Genomic DNA, 23,336 nt, shown 5'->3' on the forward strand with positions numbered 1-23,336 from the left:
ATATGTTTATTGATGTAAGTGGGGTGTGAAAGTCCCCTACTATTATTGTGTTACTCTCAATTTCTCTTTTTATGTCTGTTAGTGTTTGTCTTATGTATTGAGATGCTCCTATGTAGAGTGCATAAATATTTACAATTGTATGTCTTCCTCATGGATTGATCCCTTGATCATTATATAGTGTTCTTCCTTATCTCTTTTTTTATACTTTCATTGGGCTTTTACATTTTTATTATTATTATTTTTTCCATTTATTTTTATTAGTTGGAGGTTATTTACTTTACAATATTGTAGTGGTTTTTGCCATACATTGACATGAATCAGCCATGGATTTACTTATCTCTTTTGAGAGTCTTTAAGATCTATTTTATCTGGTGTGACGGTTACTACTCCAGCTTTCTTTTGATTTCCATTTGCACTGAATATATTTTTCCGTAATTTCTCTTTCAATCTACACGTGTCTTTAGGTATGAAGTGGGTTTCTTGTAGACAGGATATATATGGGTCTTTTTTTGTATCCATTCAGCCAATCTGTGTTTTTTGGTTGAAGCATTAAATCCATTTATATTTAAAGCAATTTTATATATATATATATATATATATATATTCCTCCTGCATTTTCTTTACTGTTTTTTTTTAACTAAATTCTTTACTGTTTTGAGTTTGTTTTTGTAAGTCTTTTTCTTCTCTTGTATTTCCTGATTATATAAGTCCCATTAACATTTGTCATAAAGCTGGTTTGGTGGTACTGAATTCTCTTATATTTTGCTTGTCTGTAAAGCTTTTGATTTCTCCATCGATTTTGAATGAGATCCTTGCCAGGTACAGAAATCTTGGTTGTAGATTTTTCCCTTTCACTAATTTAAATATATCCTGCCATTTCCTTCTGGCCTGAAAAATTTCTGCTGAAAGATCAGTTGTTAAATGTATGGGCTTTCCCTTGTATGTTACTTGTTGCTTTTCCCTTGCTGCTTTTAATATTCTTTCCTTGTGTTTAATCTTTGTGAGCCTGATTAGTATGTGTCTTGGCATGTTTCTCCCTGGCTTTATCTTGTATGGGACTCTTTGTGCTTCTTGGACTTGATTAAGTATTTCCTTTCCCATAATGGGGAAATTTTCAACTATAGTCTCTTCAAAAATTTTCTCATTTGCTTCTTTTTTCTCTTCTTTCTCTGAAGCAACTATAATTCAAATGTTGGTGCATTTAATATTGTCTCAATGGTCTCAGAGGCTATCCCCAGTTCTTTTCATTCTTTTTACTTTATTCTGCTCTTCAGCATTATTTCCATCATTCTATTTTCCAGCTCACTTATCCATTCTTCTGCCTCAGATATTCTATTATTGATTCCTCCCAGGGTATTTTTAATTTCAGTAATTGTGTTGTTTGTCTCTGTTTATTCTTTATTTCTTGTTGGTCTTAGTTAAATGTGTCAATTGATTCTTCCAATTTCTCCATTCTATTTTTGAGGTTTTTGGATCATCTTTACTATCATTATTCTGAATTCTTTTTCAGGGAGTTTGCCTATTCCTTCTTCATTTATTTGTACTTGTGTGTTTCCAGGTTATTCCTTCATTCATGCATTATTTCTCTGCATTTTCATTTTTTTAACTTATTGTGTTTGAGGTCTCTTTTTCCCAGGCTTCGATATTGAATTATTTCTTCCTTTTGGTTTCTGCCCTAGTAAGGTAGGTCCAGTGGTTTGTATAAGCTTCCTGCAGGGTGTGACTTGTGAGGAGGTGGGCTTGTTTTTTTCTTTTTTATTCTGATGGACAGGGCTGTGTGAGGTGGTAACACTGTCTGCTGATGACTGAGTTTGTATTTTTGTCTTGTTATTTGGATGAGGCATCCTGAACAGTGTGCTGCTGGCAGTTGGGTGATGCCAGGCCTTGTATACAAGTGTTTGCCTTTGTGGGAGTTCTCATTAATTAATACTTCCTAGGGTTAGGAATTCTCTGGTAGTCTAGGGTCTTGGAGTCAGAGCTCCCTCTCCAAAGGCTCAGGGTTTGATCTCTGCTTGAGCAATGGAGATTTCACAGGTGGTTTGTTATTTCATTAAATGGGATTAAAACAAATACACAAAAATGAGAAGCAAAACATTCACCCCAGAAAAATGGCAGTTATAAAGCCAGCAAATAATAGCAAAAACAATGGAATATACTCACATACACATACACCTGTAGACAAAACCAAAACAGTCCAAAAAGAATAAAGTACAATAGACTGACCCAGCAAACAAAGAAAATCAAAAATTATATCCACCAGTTAAAAACAAAACTAACTGAAGCACAAACTGGAAACCAAAACTAAAGGCATGTGCAAATTGGGGAATAAATCAACAAAAACAAAACTATCAAACATGGTGAGAAAAAGAAAGAACAAGAAGAAAAGGAGCAAAGAATTGAAATGTTAATAGAAGTAGATAAAGAAAATGTATACATATTAAAGATTAACTATCATGGGAAAGGAACAGTACAAAAAGCAAACAAAAGAATAAATGTAGAAAACAATAATTGTTAAAATTAAAATAATAATAACAAATTAAATAAAGAGAGGAATAAAAGAAGAAGAAGAAAGGAAAACCCCACAGACCCCATAGAACCTCAAAAGGCCCAAGGTAGAGGCAGTAGTATATAAAAGAAATTTAAAATGTGATTCAAAAACATTTTTTTCCATGGGGGGTCGGTCTTAAGATGGCGGAGGAAGAGGACAGGGAGACCACTTTCTCCCCCACAAATTCATCAAAAGAGCACTTGAGGGCCGAGCAAATTTCACAGAACAACTTCTGAATGCTGGCAGAGGATATCAGACACCCATAGAAGCAGCCCATTGTATTCAAAAGGAGGTAGGACAAAAGATAAAAAGAGAGACAAAAGAGGTAGGGATGGAGATCGTCCGGAGAAGGGAGTCTTAAAAAAGAGAGAAGCTTCCAAACACCAGGAAACACTCTCTCTGGTGAGTCTGTGGTGAGCGTTGGAATCTCAGAGGGCAAAGTAACTGGGAGGAAAAATGAATAAATAATTAAAACCCACAGATTACGTGCCTAACAGCAGCTCCCAGTGGTGCAACAGCCCAGACACTCGCATCCCCCGCTAGCAAGTGGGGGAGGGATGGGAGGAGCAGGCAGCATTGCTTAGGCTAAGGACCAGGCCTGAATGCCCTGAGGGAAATCTGAGGGAACTAGCTTGAGATAGCAACCCAGACTGTGGGGTAGCTATCCCGCGATCCCGCAAAAAGCCCTAACCGCTGTCAAGCATGCTCACAGAACAAAGGACTGAGCAGAGCTAGCTGGCTGCAGACTGGCCCATCCCCCACTGGAGACAGGCAGGCGAGGGCAGCCAGAGCTGGAAAGGGGCAATCACAGCCCCAGAGAGGCACCCTATGCCAAACTGCAAGCAGACTTCATTGATAACCAAGACTTCTTGGGATTCTGGATGGTCGACATCTGCCAGGAGGGTCACAGCCAGAGATCAGCTTCCCAGGAGAAAGTGCGCCCGTTGCACACACAGAAAACTGAGCGTGTGGGATGGGGGAGGGGATAAGTCACAGCCTTCAACTGGGGGCGACTACATGAGCCAAGGACCTGGTCACCTGAGCTGTTCAGACCTGGAACGCGCGCAAAACGCAGGCCCAACTAAGTCTGCACCTTTGTGGAGTACCCAAGAACCTGAAACAGAGTGGCTTAGACCTGGGACGTGCATGCAAACCAGGGCGCGCCTCAGACAGTTCCTGGCAGAGCAACCTAGAGTCTGAGCAGTGTAGACTGGGGAAGCACACACGCTGTGAGCGGGGACAAACCCAGTGTGGCTGAATCACTGTGAGCACACGCCAGTGATAGTTGTGTGCAGTGTTCCTCCCTCCCCAAAGCACGACTGAACAAGCGAGCCTAAAAAAAAAAAAAAAAAAATGTGACCACCAATGCACCCCTTGTGTCAGGGCGGAAATTAGACACTGAAGAGAGCAGCAAACAGAAGAAGCTAAAATAAACAGAGGAAACCGCTTTGGAAGTGACAGGTGCAATAGATTAAAACCCTGTAGCTAGCACCGACTGCATAGGAAGGGCCCAATAGACTGTGAGAAGTACAAGACGGACCAGGGAACTATCTGAAAATGAACTGCCGCACACGGTCCACAACAGCTCCAGAGAAAGTCTTAGATATGTTTTTACTATTACCATTTTTTAAATTAAAAAAAAAATTTTAATGATTTTATTTATTTTTTCTTTGTTATTTTTAAGTCCACATTACTCCTTTAATTTTCATTTATATAACCTACTATTACCTTGCAAAAAAAAAAGACACTATTTTTAAATCAAACTTCATATATATATACACATATATATATATTATGATTTCTGTGCCTTTGTGGTTTCTTGTTTGTTTGTTTTTAATATTGTATTTTTGAGAATCTAACCTCTACCCAAGATTTTTAATCTTTGCTTTTTGGTATTTGTTATCAACTTTGTACCTTTAAGAACCCAATCTTCAGTACCCATTTTTATTTGGGAGCGAGATCACTGGCCTGATTGCTCTCTCCCCTTTTTGACTCCTCTTTTTCTCCACCAGGTCACGTCTACCTCCCCCCTCCCCCTTTTCTTCTCTACCCAACTCGGTGAATCTTTTTGTGTGTTCCAGGCTGTGGAGAACAATTAAGGAACTGATTTTTGGCTGGATTTGTCTCTCTCCTTTTGATTCCTCCTTTTATCCTCCTGGCCACACCTGTCTCCTTCCTCACTCTTCTCTTCTCTGTGTAACTCCATGAACATCTCTGAGGGATCCAGACTGTGGAGAGAACATAGGAAAGTGATTACTGACTAGCTTGCTCTTGCCCCTTTTGATTCCCCCTCTCCTCTTCCTGGTCATCTCTATCTCCCTAATCCCTCTTCTCTTCTCCATATAACTCAGTGTATATCTCCAGGTGTCCCTCAATGTGGAGAAACTTTTCTTCATTAACATAGATGTTTTATCATTGGTGCTGTATAGATGGAGAAGTCTTGAGGCTACTGTAAGATTAAGACTGAAAACCAGAGGCAAGAGGCTTAAGTCCAAATCCTGAGAGCACCAGAGAACTCCTGAATCAAAGGAACATTAGTCGATAGGAGCTCATCAAATGCCTTCATACCTACACTGAAACCAAGCACCACCCAAAGGCCAACAAGCTCCAGAGCAAAACATACCACAGAAATCCTCCAGCAACACAGGAACATAACCCTGAGCCTCAATATACAAGCTGACAAAAGTCACACCAAACACATTGACATATCAAAACTTATTACTGGACACTTCAATGCACTCCAGAAAGAAGAAATCCAGCTCCACCCACCAGAGCACCGATACAAGCTTCCCTATCCAGAAAACTTTGACAAGCCACCTGTCCAACCCCACACACAGTGAGGAACCTCCATGATAAGGAGGAACCAAAAACTGCCAGAATACAGAAAGGCCACCCCAAACACAGCAATATAAACAAGATGAAAAGGCAGAGAAATATCTAGCAGGTAAAGGAACATGATAAGTGCTCACCAAACCAAACAAAAGAGGAAGAGTTAGGGAATCTACCTGATAAAGAATTCTGAATAATGATAGTAAAAATTATCAAAAATCTTGAAAACAAATTGGAGTTACAGATAAATAGCCTGCAGACAAGTATCGAGAAGATGCAAGAAAGGTTTAACAAGGACCTAGAAGAAATAAAAAAGAGTCAATATATAATGAATAATGCAATAAATGAGACCAAAAACACTCTGCAGGTAACCAACAGTAGAATAACGGAGGCAGAAGATAGGATAAGTGAGGTAGAAGATAGAATGGTAGAAATAAATGAAACAGAGAGGAAAAAAGAATTAAAAGAAATGAGGACAACTTCAGAGACTTCTGGGACAATGTGAAACGCCCCAACATTCGAATCATAGGGGTCCCAGAAGAAGAGGACAAAAAGAAAGACCATGAGAAAATACTTGAGGAGATAATAGTTGAAAACTTCCCTAAAATGGGGAAAGAAATAATAACGCAAGTCCAAGAAACCCAGAGAGCCCCAAATAGGATAAACCCAAGGTGAAACACCCTAAGTCACATATTAATCAAATTAACAAAGATCAAACACGAAGAATAAATATTAAAAGCAGCAAGGGAAAAACAACAAATAACACAAGGGGATTCCCATAAGGAGAACAGCTGATCTTTCAATAGAAATTCTTCAGGCCAGAAGGGAATGGCAGGACATACTTAAAGGGATGAAAGAAAATAACCTACAGCCCAGATTCCTGTACTCAGCAAGGATCTCATTCAGATATGAAGGAGAAATCAAAAGCTTTACAGACAAGCAAAAGCTGAGAGAATTTAGTGCCACCAAACCAGCTCTTCAACAAATACTAAAGGATCTCCTCTAGACAGGAAATAGAAAAGGTATATAAACTTGAACCCAAAACAACAAAGTAAATGGCAACAGGATCACACTTATCAATAATTACCTTAAATTTAAATGGGTTGAATGCCCCAACCAAAAGACAAAGACTGGCTGAATGGATACAATAACAAGACCCCGAGATATATTGTCTACAAGTGACCCACCTCGAAACAAGAGACACATACAGACTGAAAGTGAAGGGCTGGAAAAACATATTCCATGCAAATAGAGACCAAAAGAAAGCTGGAGTAGCATAACTCATATCAGATAAAATAGACTTTAAAACAGAAGCTGTGAAAAGAGACAAAGATGGACACTACATAATGATCAAAGGATTAATCCAAGAAGAAAATATAGCAATCATAAATATATATGCACCCAACATAGGAGCAACACAATATGTAAGACAAACACTAACAAGTATGAAAGGGGAAATCAGCAATAACACAATAATAGTGGAAGACTTTAATACCCCACTCACACTTATCGATAGATCAACTAAACAGAAAATTAACAAAGAAACACAAACTTTAAATGATACAATAGACCAGTTAGACCTAATTGATATCTATTGGACATTTCACCCCCCAAAAAATGAATTTCACCTTTTTCTGAAGTGCACAGGGAACCTCCTCCAGGATAGATCACATCCTGGGCCATAAATCTAGCCTTGGTAAATTCAAGAAAATTGAAATCATTCAAAGCATCTTTTCTGACCACAATGCAGTAAGATTAGATGTCAATTACAGGAGAAAAACTACTAAAAACCCCAACATATGGAGGCTAAACAACACACTGCTGAACAACCAACAAATCACAGAAGAAATTTTAAAAAATCAAAATATGCATAGAAACGAATGAAAATGAAAACACAACAACCCAAAACCTATGGGACACTGTAAAAGCACTAATAAGGGGAAGGTTCATAGCAATACAGGCATACCTCAAGAAACAAGAAAAAAGTCAAATAAATAACCTAAATCTACACCTAAAGGAACTTAAAAAGGAAGAAATGAAGAACCCCAGGGCAAGTAGAAGGAAAGAAATCTTAAAAATTAGGGCAGACACCAAGTCAAACAAAAGAGGAGGAGATAGGGAATCTACCTGAAAAAGAATTTAGAATAATGATAATAAAAATGATCCAAAATCTTGAAAACAAAATGGAGTTACAGATAAATAGCCTGGAGACAAAGATTGAAAAGATACAAGAATTGTTTAATAAAGACCTAGAAGAAATAAAAAAGAGTCAATTAAAAATGAACAATGCAATGAATGAGATCAAAAACACTTTGGAGGGAACCAAGAGTAGAATAACGGAGGCAGAAGATAGGATAAGTGAGGTAGAAGATAAAATGGTGGAAATAAATGAAGCAGAGAGGAAAAAAGAAAAAAGGATCAAAAGAAATGAGGACAACCTCAGGGACCTCTGGGACAATGTGAAATGCCCCAACATTCGAATCATAGGAGTTCCAGAAGAAGAAGACAAAAAGAAAGGCCATGAGAAAATACTCGAGGAGATAATAGCTGAAAACTTCCCTAAAATGGGGAAGGAAATAGCCACTCAAGTCCAAGAAACCCAGAGAGTCCCAAACAGGATAAACCCAAGGCGAAACACCCCAAGACACATATTAATCAAACTAACAAAGATCAAACACAAAGAACAAATATTAAAAGCAGCAAGGGAAAAACAACAAATAACACACAAAGGGATTCCCATAAGGATAACAGCTGACCTATCAATAGAAACCCTCCAGGCCAGAAGGGAATGGCAGGACGTCCTGAAAGTAATGAAAGAGAATAACCTACAACCTAGAATACTGTATCCAGCAAGGATCTCATTCAGATATGAAGGAGAACTCAAAAGCTTTACAGATAAGCAAAAGCTGAGAGAATTCAGCACCACCAAACCAGCTCTTCAACAAATGCTAAAGGATCTTCTCTAGACAGGAAATGCAGAAAGGTTGTATAAACGTGAACCCAAAACAACAAAGTAAATGGCAACGGGACCACACCTATCAATAATTACCTTAAATGTAAATGGGTTGAATGCCCCAACCAAAAGACAAAGATTGGCTGAATGGATACAAAAACAAGACCCCCATATATGCTGTCTACAAGAGACCCACCTCAAAACAAGAGATACATACAGACTAAAAGTGAAGGGCTGGAAAAAAATATTTCATGCAAATGGAGACCAAAAGAAAGCAGGAGTCGCAATACTCATATCAGATAAAATAGACTTTCAAATAAAAGCTGTGAAAAGAGACAAAGAAGGACACTACATAATGATCAAAGGATGAATCCAAGAAGAAGATATAACAATTATAAATATATATGCACCCAACATAGGAGCACCGCAATATGTACGGCAAATGCTAACGAGTATGAAAGAGGAAATTAATAGTAACACAATAATAGTGGGAGACTTTAATACCCCACTCACAACGATGGATAGATCAACTAAACAGAAAATTAACAAGGAAACACAAACTTTAAATGACACAATGGACCAGCTAGACCTGATTGATATCTATAGGACATTTCACCCCAAAACAATCAACTTCACCTTTTTCTCAAGTGCACACGGAACCTTCTCCAGAATAGATCACATCGTGGGCCATAAATCTAGTCTTGGAAAATTCAAAAAAATTGAAATCATTCCAGTCATCTTTTCTGACCACAGTGCAGTAAGATTAGATCTCAATTACAGGAAAAAAATTGTTAAAAATTCCAACATATGGAGGCTAAATAACACGCTTCTGAATAACCAACAAATCATAGAAGAAATCAAAAAAGAAATCAAAATATGTATAGAAATGAATGAAAATGAAAACACAACAACCCAAAACCTATGGGACACTGTAAAAGCAGTGCTAAGGGGAAGGTTCATAGCATTACAGGCTTACATCAAGAAACAAGAAAAAAGCCAAATAAATAACCTAACTCTACACCTAAAGCAATTAGAGAAGGAAGAAATGAAGAACCCCAGGGTTAGCAGAAGGAAAGAAATCTTAAAAATTAAGGCAGAAATAAATGCAATAGAAAGTAAAGAGACCATAGCAAAAATCAACAAAGCTAAAAGCTGGTTTTTTGAAAAAATAAACAAAATTGACAAACCATTAGCAAGACTCATTAAGAAACAAACGGAAAAGAACCAAATTAACAAAATTAGAAATGAAAATGGAGAGATCACAACAGACAACACTGAAATACAAAGGATCATAAGAGACTACTACCAGCAGCTCTATGCCAATAAAATGGACAACTTGGATGAAATGGACAAATTCTTAGAAAAGTATAACTTTCCAAAACTGAACCAGGAGGAAATAGAAGATCTTAACAGACCCATCACAGGCAAGGAAATCGAAACTGTAATCAAAAATCTTCCAGCAAACAAAAGCCCAGGACCAGATGGCTTCACAGCTGAATTCTACCAAAAATTTAGAGAAGAGCTAACACCTACCTTACTCAAACTCTTCCAGAAAATTGCAGAAGAAGGTAAACTTCCAAACTCATTCTATGAGGCCACCATCACCCTAATTCCAAAATCAGACAAAGATGCCACAAAAAAAGAAAACTACAGGCCAATATCACTGAGGAACATAGATGCAAAAATCCTTAACAAAATTCTAGCAAACAGAATCCAACAACATATTAAAAAAATCATACACCACGACCAAGTGGGCTTTATCCCAGGAATGCAAGGATTCTTCAATATCCGCAAATCAATCAATGTAATACACCACATTAACAAATTGAAAGATAAAAACCATATGATTATCTCAATAGATGCAGAGAAAGCCTTTGACAAAATTCAACACTCATTTATGATTAAAACTCTCCAAAAAGCAGGAATAGAAGGAACATACCTCAACATAATAAAAGCTATATATGACAAACCCACAGCAAGCATCACCCTCAATGGTGAAAAATTGAAAGCATTTCCCCTGAAATCAGGAACAAGACAAGGGTGCCCACTCTCACCACTACTGTTCAACATAGTGTTGGAAGTTTTGGCCACAGCAATCAGAGCAGAAAAAGAAGTAAAAGGAATCCAGATAGGAAAAGAAGAAGTGAAACTCTCACTGTTTGCAGATGACATGATCCTCTATATAGAAAACCCTAAAGACTCTACCAGAAAATTACTAGAACTAATCAATGAATATAGTAAAGTTGCAGGATATAAAATTAACACACAGAAATCCCTTGCATTCCTATATACTAACAATGAAAAAACAGAAAGAGAAATTAAGGAAACAATACCATTCACCATTGCAACAAAAAGAATAAAACACTTAGGAGTATATCTTCCTAAAGAAACAAAAGACCTATACATAGAAAACTATAAAACACTGATGAAAGAAATCAAAGAGGACACAAACAGATGGAGAAACATACCGTGTTCATGGATTGGAAGAATCAATATTGTCAAAATGGCTCTTCTACCCAAAGCAATCTATAGATTCAATGCAATCCCTATCAAGCTACCAACGGTATTTTTCACAGAACTAGACCAAAGAATTTCACAATTTGTATGGAAATACAAAAAACCTCGAATAGCCAAAGTAATCTTGAAAAAGAAGAATGGAACTGGAGGAATTAACCTGCCTGACTTCAGACTCTACTACAAAGCCACAGTCATCAAGACAGTGTGGTACTGGCACAAAGACAGAAATATAGACCAATGGAACAGAATAGAAAGCCCAGAGATAAATCCACACACCAATGGACACCTTATCTTTGACAAAGGAGGCAAGGATATACAATGGAAAAAAGACAACCTCTTTAACAAGTGGTGCTGGGAAAACTGGTCAACCACTTGCAAAAGAATGAAACTAGAACACTTTCTAACACCATACACAAAAATAAACTCAAAATGGATTAAAGATCTAAATGTAAGACCAGAAACTATAAAACTCCTAGAGGAGAACATAGGCAAAACACTCTCCGACATAAATCACAGCAAGATCCTCTATGACCCACCTCCCAGAATATTGGAAATAAAAGCAAAACTAAACAAATGGGATCTAATGAAACTTAAAAGCTTTTTCACTACAAAAGAAACTATAAGTAAGGTGAAAAGACAGCCTTCAGAATGGGAGAAAATAATAGCAAATGAAGAAACAGACAAAGGATTAATCTCAAAAATATACAAGCAACTCCTGCAGCTCAATTCCAGAAAAATAAATGACCCAATCAAAAAATGGGCCAGAGAACTAAACAGACATTTCTCCAAAAAAGACATACAGATGGCTAACAAACACATGAAAAGGTGCTCAACATCACTCATTATTAGAGAAATGCAAATCAAAACCACAATGAGGTACCATTACACACCAGTCAGGATGGCTGCTATCCAAAAGTCTACAAGCAATAAATGCTGGAGAGGCTGTGGAGAAAAGGGAACCCTCTTACACTGTTGGTGGGAATGCAAACTAGTACAGCCACTATGGAAAACAGTGTGGAGATTCCTTAAAAAACTGGAAATAGAACTGCCATATGACCCAGCAATCCCACTTCTGGGCATACACACTGAGGAAACCAGATCTGAAAGAGACACGTGCACCCCAATGTTCATCGCAGCACTGTTTATAATAGCCAGGACATGGAAGCAACCTAGATGCCCATCAGCAGATGAATGGATAAGGAAGCTGTGGTACATATACACCATGGAATTTTACTCAGCCGCCAAAAAGAATTCATTTGAACCAGTCCTAATGAGATGGATGAAACTGGAGCCCCTTATACAGAGTGAAGTAAGCCAGAAAGATAAAGAACATTACAGCATACTAACACATATATATGGAATTTAGAAAGATGGTAACGATAACCCTATATGCAAAACAGAAAAAGAGACACAGAAATACAGAACAGACTTTTGAACTCTGTGGGAGAAGGTGAGGGTGGGATGTTTCAAAAGAACAGCATGTATACTATCTATGGTGAAACAGATCACCAGCCCAGGTGGGATGCATGAGACAAGTGCTCCGGCCTGGTGCACTGGGAAGACCCAGAGGAATCGGGTGGAGAGGGAGATGGGAGGGGGGATCGGGATGGGGAATAAGTGTAAATCTATGGCTGATTCATATCAATGTATGACAAAACCCACTGAAATGTTGTGAAGTAATTAGCCTCCAACTAATAAAAAAATTAAAAAAAAAAAATTAGGGCAGAAATAAATGCAAAACAAACAAAAGAGACCATAGCAAAAATCAACAAAACCAAAAGCTGGTTCTTTGTGAAGATAAATAAAATTGACAAACCATTAGCCAGACTCATCAAGAAACAAAGGGAGAAAAATCAAATCAATAAAATTAGAAAAGAAAATGGAGAGATGACAACTGAAAACACAGAAATACAAAGGATCCTAAGAACTACTATCAGCAACTATATGCAAATAAAATGGACAACTTGGAAGAAGTGGAGAAATTCTTAGATAAGTATAACTTTCCAAAATTGAACCAGGAAGAAACAGAAAATCTTAACAGACCCATCACAAGCACGGAAAATGAAAGTGTAATCAGAAATCTTCCAACAAACAAAAGCCCAGGACCAGATGGCTTCACAGCTGAATTCTACCAAAAATTTAGAGAACTAACACCTATCTTACTCAAACTCTTCCAGAAAATTGCAGAAGAAGGTAAACTTCCAAACTCATTCTATGAGGCCCCCATCACCATAACACCAATACCAGACAAAGATGCCACAAAAAAAGAAAACTACAGGACAATATCACTGATGAACATAGATGCAAAAATCCTTAACCAAATTCTAGCAAACAGAATCCAATAACATATTAAAAAGATCACACATCATGACCAAGTGGGTTTTATCTCAATATCCACAAATCAATCGATGTAATACACCACATTAACAATTTGAAAAATAAAAGACATATGATTATCTCAATAGATGCATAAAAAGTATTTGACAAAATTCAACATCCATTTATGATAAAAAAAAAAAAAACTTCCAGAAAGCAGGAATATAAGGAACATATCTCAACATAATAAAAGTTATATATGACAAACCCTCAGCAAACATTATCTTCAATGGTGAAAAATTGAAAGCATTTCCCCGAAAGTCAGGAACAAGACAAGGGTGCCCACTGTCACCACTACTACCACTACTATTCAACATAGTTTTGGAAATTTTGGCCGCAGCAATCAGAGCAGAAAAAGAAATAAAGGGAATTCAGATTGGAAAAGAAGAAATAAAACTCTCACTGTTTGCAGATGACATGATCGTCTACATAGAAAACCCTAAAGTCTCCACCAGAAAATTACTGGAGCTAATCAGTGAATATACTAAAGTTGCAAGATATAAAATTAATGCACAGAAATCCCTTGCATTCCTATACACTAACACTGAGAAAACAGAAAGAGAAATTAAGGAAACAATTCCATTCATCATTGGAATGAAAAGAATAAAATACTTAGGAATAAATCTACCTAAAGAAATAAAAGACCTATATATAGAAAACTATAAAACACTGATGAAAGAAATCAAAGAGGACACAAATAGATGGAGAAATATACTAAGTCAGAAGAATCAATCTAGTGAAAATGAATATACTACCTAAAGCAATCTATAGATTCAATGCAATCCCTATCAAGCTTCCAATGGTATTTTTCAGAGAACTAGAACTAATATTTCACAATTTCAAACCCTCGAATAGCCAAAGCAATCTTGAGAAAGAAGAATGGAACTGGAGAAATCAACCTGCCCAACTTCAGGCTATACTACAAAGTTACAGTCATCAAGACAGTATGGTACTGGCACAAAGACAGAAATATAGATCAATGGAACAAAATAGAAAGCCCAGAGGTAAATCCATGCACCTATGGACACCTTATCTTCGACAAAGGAGGCAAGAATATACAATGGAGAAAAGACAATCTCTTTAACAAGAGGTGCTGGAAAAACTGGTCAACCACTTTTAAAAGAATGCAACTAGAACACTTTCTAATACCATACACAAAAATAAACTCAAAATGGATTAAAGATCTAAATGTAAGACCAGAAACTATAAAACTCCTAGAGGAAAACATAGGCAAGACATTCTCCAACATAAGTCACAGCAGGATCCTCTATGAACCATCTCCCAGAGTATTGGAAATAAATGCAAAAATAAACAAATGGGACTTAATTAAACTTAAAAGCTTTTGCACAACAAAGGAAACTATAAGCAAGGTGAAAAGACAGCCTTCAGAATGGGATAAATAGTAGCAAACAAAGCAACTGACAAAGAATTAATCTCAAAAATATACAAGCAACCCCTGTAGCACAATTCCAGAAAAATAAACGACCCAATCAAAAAATGGGCCAAGGAACTAAACAGACATTTCTCCTAAGAAGACATACAGATGGCTAGCAAACACATGAAAAGATGCTCAACATCACTCATTATCAGAGAAATGCAAATCAAAACCACAATGAGGTACCATTTCATGCCAGTCAGAATGGCTGCTATCCAAAAGTCTACAAGCAATAAATGCTGGAGAGGGTGTGGAGAAAAGGGAACCCTCTTACACTGTTGGTGGGAATGCAAACTAGTTCAGTCACTATGGAGAACAGTGTGGAGATTCCTTAAAAAACTGGAAATAGGACTGCCATATGACCTAACAATCCTGCTGCTGGGCATAGACACCTAGGAAACCAGATCTGAAAGAGACACGTGCACCCCAATGTTCATCACAGCACTGTTTATAATAGCCAGGACATGGAAGCAACCTAGATGTCCATCAGCAGATGAATGGATAAGAAAGCCATGGTACATATACACAATGGAATATTACTCAGCCATTAAAAAGAATACATTTGAATCAGTTCTAATGAGGTGAATGAAACTGGAGCCCATTATACAGAGTGAAGTAAGCCAGAAAGATAAAGACCAATACAGTATACTAATGCATATATATGGAATTTAGAAAGAAGGTAACAATAACCCTGTGTGCAAGACAGCAAAAGAGACACAGATGTATTGAGCAGTCTTTTGGACTCTGTGGGAGAGGGCGAGGGTGGGATGATATGGAGAATGCCATTGAGACATATAAAATATCACATGCAAAATGAATCGCTAGTCCAGGTTTGATGCATGATACAGGGTACTCGGGGCTCTTGCAATGGGATGACCCAGAGGGATGGGATGGGGAGTGAGGTGGGAGGGGTGCTCAGGATGGGGAATACATGTACACTCATGGCAGATTCAAGTCAATGTATGGCAAAACCTATACAATATTGGAAAGTTTAAAAAAATAAAATAAAAAAAGTAAATAAAAACAGTTTTTTTTCAAAAGCTTAAATAGATTTAATAATACTAATAAAATCAACAAGTACAGCAACAGAGAGGGAAAAGGTGGGGGGGTAGAAAAAAAGAAAAAAGTCCAGAAGCAACTATAGAACAAGTCAAAATATAAGAATAATAAATGTTTTTCTTAAGCTATGTCAAACCTAGACAGCATCACTTTGCCAAATAAAATAAAATAAATGTTTTTCTTGAGTCTCTGCTGTCTGAGTCCTTTACCTTGCTGGTAGTCACAGTCCACCTCACATCCTAATGCCCTCCAACACGGGATTGGATTCTGAACCTGCTGTAGGGGTAGCACAGACTTTAATTTTGTCCTACTCTTGTGTGTTCTTAACTCCAATATCCACAGCTGTCAGAACTAGTACATTCTCTTTTGTGTGAACTCCCATTGTCCTTGTATATATTTCATGGACACAGAGTCTGTCTAGATTAAATGGTGTGGATTTAATCTACAGCTTGTACAGCTGGTGGGAAGGTTTTGGGTCCTTTTCCTTAGCCACCCTGCCCCTGGTTTTCAACTGTGGTTTTCTCTCCCCTCTGCATGTGAGTCATCCACAGGAGTTTGCCCCTGATGCTGCTCTGGGGGACTTGGGTCTGCCCCAATGAGGGCCAGTGTGGAGGTGGTGCAACAGCTTGCATCAGAGGAGCCCTGGTAGCACCAGGTAGTCAGGGAAGCCAGTGGCTAGGGCAGCAGGAAGTATGGTGTTCTAGAAGGGCATGGCAACACACTCTAGTATTCTTGCCTGGAGAATCCCACAGACAGAAAAGACTGGTATGCCACAGTCCACAGGTTTGCAAAGAGTCAGCCACAACTGAAGTGACCCTGCATGCATGGATGCAGGATGTCTTCTATACTCTTGCAGTTCGGGGAACAGGATCCCCGAACAGTGGGGATCATGCATAGAAGCAGCACAGTTGCTTGGATCACGGGGACCCTGGCAATGCTGGCTATGCAGGAGTGCCAGCAGTTTTTGTTACAGGAGACATGGTGTTATTACAGCTTTTTCTAGCCTGTGGCAGTCCTGACGATTGGGCATGGAAGTGGCACAGCCGCTTGGGTTGTGGGGACCCTGAAGGCGCCAAGTCTGCAGGGACACCAACTCCCTCAGCCACAGGAGCAATAGCCCTATCAGAGGCCTTTTCTAGCCTCCAGCAGCTGGCTATCAGAAAGCCTCTTTACTGGTCCTTCTCTGTTGCTCCACCTGTTCACGAACTTAAGGGGCTGAGGTCCTTCTCTGTTGTTCAGCATGTCAGTCACTTAAAGGGCCAACCTCTCTATTGTTCAGCTGCCAGTGCTGGTGTGTGGGGAGAGAGAAGTTGCAGTGATGGCTGTACCCCCTATGCATAATGCAGCAGTATCACCTTTCCTCCATAGCTGCCTGGTTTTCCTCCACAGGCATTTCCCATCACAATCTCCTCCCTCATGTCCCCTTGGACTATCTCCCTGCAGTCAATAGCTGACCTCACCCTGGGATTGCTCCACAACCCTTATGCTCCACCTCCCACCTGCTGTGCTTCTAGGGGACCCACACCTCTCTCTGGGGTACATATGGTTGCGTCAAGGATTGTCTGTGTGATTCTCATTCCATTTAGACTGTCACTGATCAGCTATTTAATGCTCAGCCTCAAATGTTTCTCCTCTGTTCCAAACAATTGCCCTGATATGGGGATCAGACCCCTGCTTCAGTTCCTCCACCCGCCAAGGGCAGGTCCAATCACACTAACTCTGTTCTTTACCCCCTACTTCCTTTATCCTACCAAGTTTTGTGTGGTTCTATTCCAGTTGTCAGGTACTCCTACCTGCTATCAGTTCATGTTCTGCAAGCTCTTCTGTGTCTGAAGGTGTATTCCTGATGAATCCGTGGAGAGAAATGTATTCCACGTCCATCTACTCCTCCACCATCTTGTTCTTTCTCACGTATCTTTTTGAATTACCATTTTTTTGGTTTTTTCAGATATATACCCAAGAGTGGAACTGCTTGTTTATATGGTAGTTATATTTTTAATTTTTTGACAAACCTTCTTACTGTTTTCCACAGTGAAAATTTACTTTCTTACAGAAGGAGAAGGGGACAACAGAGAACGAGATGGTTGGATGGCTTCATTGACTCAGTGGATATGAGTTTGAGCAAGTTCTGAAGATGGTGAAGGACAGGGAAGCCTGGTGTGCTGCAGTCCATGGGGTCACAAAGAGTTGAACATGACAGAGCAACTGAACAACAACAGCCAATAGTGTACAGTTTTCCCTTTATCTTTGCCAACATTTATTATTTGTGTCCTTTTTGATGTTAGTCATAGCAAATACCATATATATATATATATATATATATATATGTGTGTTAATATACTGTATTGGTGTTTTTCTTTCTGATTTACTTCACTCTGTATAATAGGCTCCAGAAACTGACAAATTCTTAGAGAAGGCACAATATCCCAAATTTGAATGAGAAAGAAATAGGAAATGTGAGCAGAAATATTACCAGCACTAAAATTGAATTAGTGATTTAAAAACTCCCAACAAACAAAAGTGCAGACCAAATGGCTTCACATGTGAATTCTACCAAACATTTAGAGAAGAGTTGACATGAATATTTCTCAAGATATTCTTAAAATTTTCAGAAGAGCAAATTCATCCAAACTCATTCCTTGAGACCACTATCACTCTGATACCAAAACCAGACAAAGATATTTACACACAAAAATAAATTATAAGCCAATATCACTGATAAATATAGATGGAAAAATCCTCAACAAAATTCTAGGAAACCAAATCAAACAAAATATTAAGAAGATCATACACCATAGTCAAGTGGGATTTATCTCAGTCATGCAAGGATTTTTCAATACCCACTAATCAACCACAGTGATTCATCACATTAACAAATTGAAGAATAAAAATATATAATCATATCAATAGATGCAGAAAAAGTTTTTGATAAAATTTAGCATCCATTCATGATAAACTCACCAGAATGTGGGCATAGAGGGAACCTAACTCAACATAACAAAGGCCATCCATGAAATACAAACAGCTAACATCATACTCAATGGTTAAAAGCTGGAAGCATGTCCTGTAAAGTCAGGTGAAGACAAAGATGCACACTCCTGCCAGTTGTATGTAAAGTAGTTTTGAAAGTTCTAACCACAGCAATCAGAGAAAAAAATAAATAAAAGCAACCCAAATTGTAAAAGAAGTATCAATGTCACTATTTACAGATGACATAATATTATTCACAGAAATATCCTAAAAACACCCCCAGAAAACGACTAGAGTTCATCAATGAATTTGGTAAAGCTACATGATACAAAATTAATAGACAGAAATCTGTTGAATCTCTCTGCACTAACAGAAATATCAGAGAAAGATACTAAGGAAACAACCATATTTACCATTTCATTAGGTAGAATTAACACCTAGAAATAAACCTTCTGAAGGTGGCAAAAGAACTGTACTCCAAAAACTGTAAAATGTTAATAAAAGAATGTGAAGACAACAAAAACAGATGGACTGACATACTGCGTTTTTATATTATATACTCGATATGACTAAAATGAATATACTGCCCTGGTAATCTACAGATTCAATGCAATCCCTGTCAAAATATCAAAGGCATTTTTCACAGAATTAGAGGAAGTTATTCTAAAATTTCTATGGAAACAAAAATAGCCAAAATAATCCTGAAAAAGAAAATCAGAACTGAAGCAATCATGTGCCATGATTTCAGACTATACCACAAAACTATAGTAAGCAAAACAGCATGGTACTGCCAAAGCCTTTGACTGTATGGATCACAATAAACTGTGGAAAATTCTGAAAGAGATGGGCATACCAGACCACCTGACCCACCTCTTGAGAAACTTGTATGCAGGTCAGGAAGCAACAGTTAGAACTGAACATGGAACAGCAGACTGGTTCCAAATAGGAAAAGGAGTATGTCAAGGCTGTATAATGTCACCCTGCTTATTTAACTTATATGCAGAGTACCTCATGAGAAACGCTGGCCTGGATGAAGCACAAGCTGGAATCAAGATTGCCAGGAGAAATATCAGTAACCTCAGATATGCAGATGACACCACCCTTATGCCAGAAAGTGAAGAAGAACTAAAGAGCTTCTTGATGAAAAAGAGAAGAGTGAAAAAGATGGTTTAAGCTTAACATTCAGAAAACTAAGATCATGGCATCTGGTCCCATCACTTCATGGCAGATAGACGGGGAAACAGTGGAAACAGTGGTTGACTTTATTTTTCTGGGCTCCAAAATCACTGCAGATGGTGATTGCAGCCATGAAATTAAAAGACGCTTACTCCTTGGCAGGAAAGTTATGACCAACCTAGGTAGCATACTAAAACGCAGAGACATTACTTTGCCAACAAAGGTCCGTCTAGTCAAGGCTATGGTTTTTCCAGTGGTCATGTATGGATGTGACAGAGTTTGACTATAAAGAAAGCTGAGCGCAGAAGAATTGATGCTTTTGAACTGTGGTGTTGGGGAAGACTTGAGAGTTCCTTGGACTGCAAGGAGATCCAACCACTCCATTCTAAAGGAGATCAGTCGTGGGTGTTCATTGGAAGGACTGATGTTGAAGCTGAAACTCCAATACTTTGACCACCTGATGCAAAGAGCTGACTCGTTGGAAAAGACCCTGATGCTGGGAAAGATTGAGGGCGGGAGGAGAAGGGGACCACAGAGGATGAGATGGTTGGATGGCATCATCGACTCAATGGACACGGGTTTGGGCGGACTCCGGGAGTTGGTGATGGACAGGAAGGCCTGGCATTCTGCAGTTCATAGGGTTGCAAAGAGTGGGACATGACTGAGCGACTGAACAGACTGACTGACTGCCACAAAAACAGACACATGTTTTTTCATTTATTTTTATTAGTTGGAGGCTAATTGCTTTACAATATTGTAGTGGATTTTGCCATACATTGACATGAATCAGCCATGGATTTACATGTGTTCCCCATACCGATCCCCCCTCCCACCTCCCTCCCCATCCCATCCCTCTGGGTCTTCCCAGTGCACCAGCCCTGAGCACTTGTCTCAGGCATCCAACCTGGGCTGGTGATCTGTTTCACTCTTGATAGTATACTTGTTTCAATGCTATTCTCTCAAATCATCCCACCCTTGCCTTCTCCCACAGAGTCCAAAAGTCTGTTCTATACATCTGTGTCTCTTTTTCTGTTTTGCATATAGGATTATCATTACCATCTTTCTAAATTCCATATATATGTGTTAGTATGCTGTAATGTTCTTTATCTTTCTGGCTTACTTCACTCTGTATAATGGGCTCCAGTTTCATCCATCTCATTAGAACTGATTCAAATGAATTCTTTTTAATGGCTGAGTAATATTCCATTGTGTATATGTACCATAGCTTCCTTATCCATTCGCCTGCTGATGGGCATCTAGGTTACTTCCATGTCCTGGCTATTATAAACATTGCTGTGATGAACATTGGGGTGCACGTGTCTCTTTCAATTCTGGTTTCCTCAGTGTGTATGCCCAGCAGCGGGTTTGCTGTGTCATATGGCAGTTCTATTTCCAGTTTTTTAAGGAATCTCCACAATGTTCTCCATAGTGGCTGTACTAGTTTGCATTCCCACCAACAGTGTAAGAGGGCTCCCTTTTCTCCACACCCTCTCCAGAATTTATTGCTTGTAGACTTTTGGATAGCAGCCATCCTGACTGGTGTGTAATGGTACCTCATTGTGGTTTTGATTTGCATTTCTCTGATAATGAGTGATGTTGAGCATCTTTTCATGTGTTTGTTAGCCATCTGTATGTCTTCTTTGGAGAAATGTCTGTTTAGTTTTTTGGCCCATTTTTTGATTGGGTCATTTATTTTTTTCTGGAATTGAGCTTCACTTGTTGCTTGTATATTTTTGAGATTAATCCTTTCAGACATATTTATTAATGGAACAGAATAGAAAGTCCAGAAATAAACCTATATATGTATAGTCAATCAACCTATGACAAAGGAGGCAAGAATATACAATGGAGAAGAAAGTGACTTCAATAAGTGGTATTGGAAAAAGTGCACAATTACATGTAATAGAATGAAATTATAACATTCTTTAACACCAAATATAAAAATAAAATCCAAATGAATTAAAGACTTAAATGTAATAAGGCCTACCATAAAATTTCAAGAGGAAAACATAGGCAGAACACTTTTTGACATAAATCATAGCATTTGTTCTTTTGGATTCATCTCCTAAAATAAAGGAAATAAAATCTAAAGTAAACAAATGGGACCTAATTAAACTTAAAACCTTTTGCACAGCAAAGGATACCATCAACAGAACAAAAGTACAACCTACTGAACTTTTTTGGTGATCCAGTGATTAAGACTCAGTGTTTCCACTGCAGGGAGTACAAGTTTGATCCCTGGTCGAGGAAGCTCCACATGGTATGTGGTGCAGTATGTGTATATATATATATATATATACACACATATATATACACATATACACACATATATACATATACACATATATATGTGTGTATGTATATACATATATACATACACACATATATATACATACATATATACACATATATATACATATACATATATACACACATAAGAGGATAATTACTTTACAATATTGTGATGGTTTTTGCCATACATCAACATGAATAGGCCATAGGCAAACATGTGTTCCCTCTCTCCAGATGGCAGAGGAATAGGATGGGGAGACCACCTTCTCTCACACAAATGCATCAAAATATCATGTGTGTCTGGAACAATTCCCACAGAATAACTTCTGAACACTGGTGGAGGATCCCAGATGTCTAGAAAGGCAAACCAATATATTTTTGTTATATATTTATATATATATATGAGTATGTGCTAAGTCACCTCAGTCATGTCCAGCTCTTTGTCTTTCTGTGGACCATAGCCCACCAGGCTCCTCTGCCCAAGGACTTCTCCAGGCAAGAATACTGGATTAGGTTGCCATATCCTCCTCCAGGAGATCTTTCCAACCCAGGGATCGGACCTGCATCTCTATGTCTCCTGCCTTGGCAGGCAGGTTCTTTACTACTAGTGCCACCTGAACAAATATATATACAAGCTACTTAATAAGAAAAAAGATTTGCAAATGATATGATCTATATGGGGTTAAGGTATGCTTTATAAAGTTCCCTGTTAGAAATACTTTTGATGCATCTCATAAATATTGGTATGTTGCGTTTCCATTTTTATTTGTTTCAAGATACTTTATTTCCCTTTTTATTTCTTCTTTGATTCATTGGTTGTTCAGAAGAATGTTATTTAATTTCTGTGCATTCATGTGTTTTCCAATTTTCCTCTTGTAATTGAGTTTTAGTTTCATACTCCTGTGATCAGAAAAGACACCTGGTTTGATTTCAGTCTTCCTGAATTTGCTAAGACTTCTTTTGTGGACTAACATATGATCTGTTCTAGAAAATGTTGGACATATGCTTGAGAAAAATGTGTATTCCATGGTCATTCCAGATCAAATGTTCTATATATATATCTGTTAAATGCATTAGTTCTATATAGTTCAAACATGTTGTTTCCGTATTGATTAGCTGTCTTATCTATCCACTGTTGACAGTGAGGTATTAAATTCTCCACTATCATTGTATTGCAGTTT

At 38.1% G+C, this 23,336-nt stretch overlaps 1 long non-coding RNA gene across 1 annotated transcript; it reads right to left on the bottom strand.

The window, feature by feature from the left end:
• Window positions 1–327: 327 nt before the first annotated feature.
• LOC122689887 lies at window positions 328–22,381 on the bottom strand. Its single transcript, XR_006339941.1, has 3 exons — window positions 22,298–22,381; window positions 14,799–14,802; window positions 328–337 (listed from the first exon to the last, which is right to left on the bottom strand). It is a non-coding gene; the product is annotated as an uncharacterized LOC122689887 (long non-coding RNA).
• Window positions 22,382–23,336: the final 955 nt, after the last annotated feature.

The sequence above is a fragment of the Cervus elaphus genome, chromosome X (assembly GCF_910594005.1).
Source record: "Cervus elaphus chromosome X, mCerEla1.1, whole genome shotgun sequence".
In the NCBI taxonomy this organism is placed as follows: Eukaryota; Metazoa; Chordata; class Mammalia; order Artiodactyla; family Cervidae; genus Cervus; species Cervus elaphus.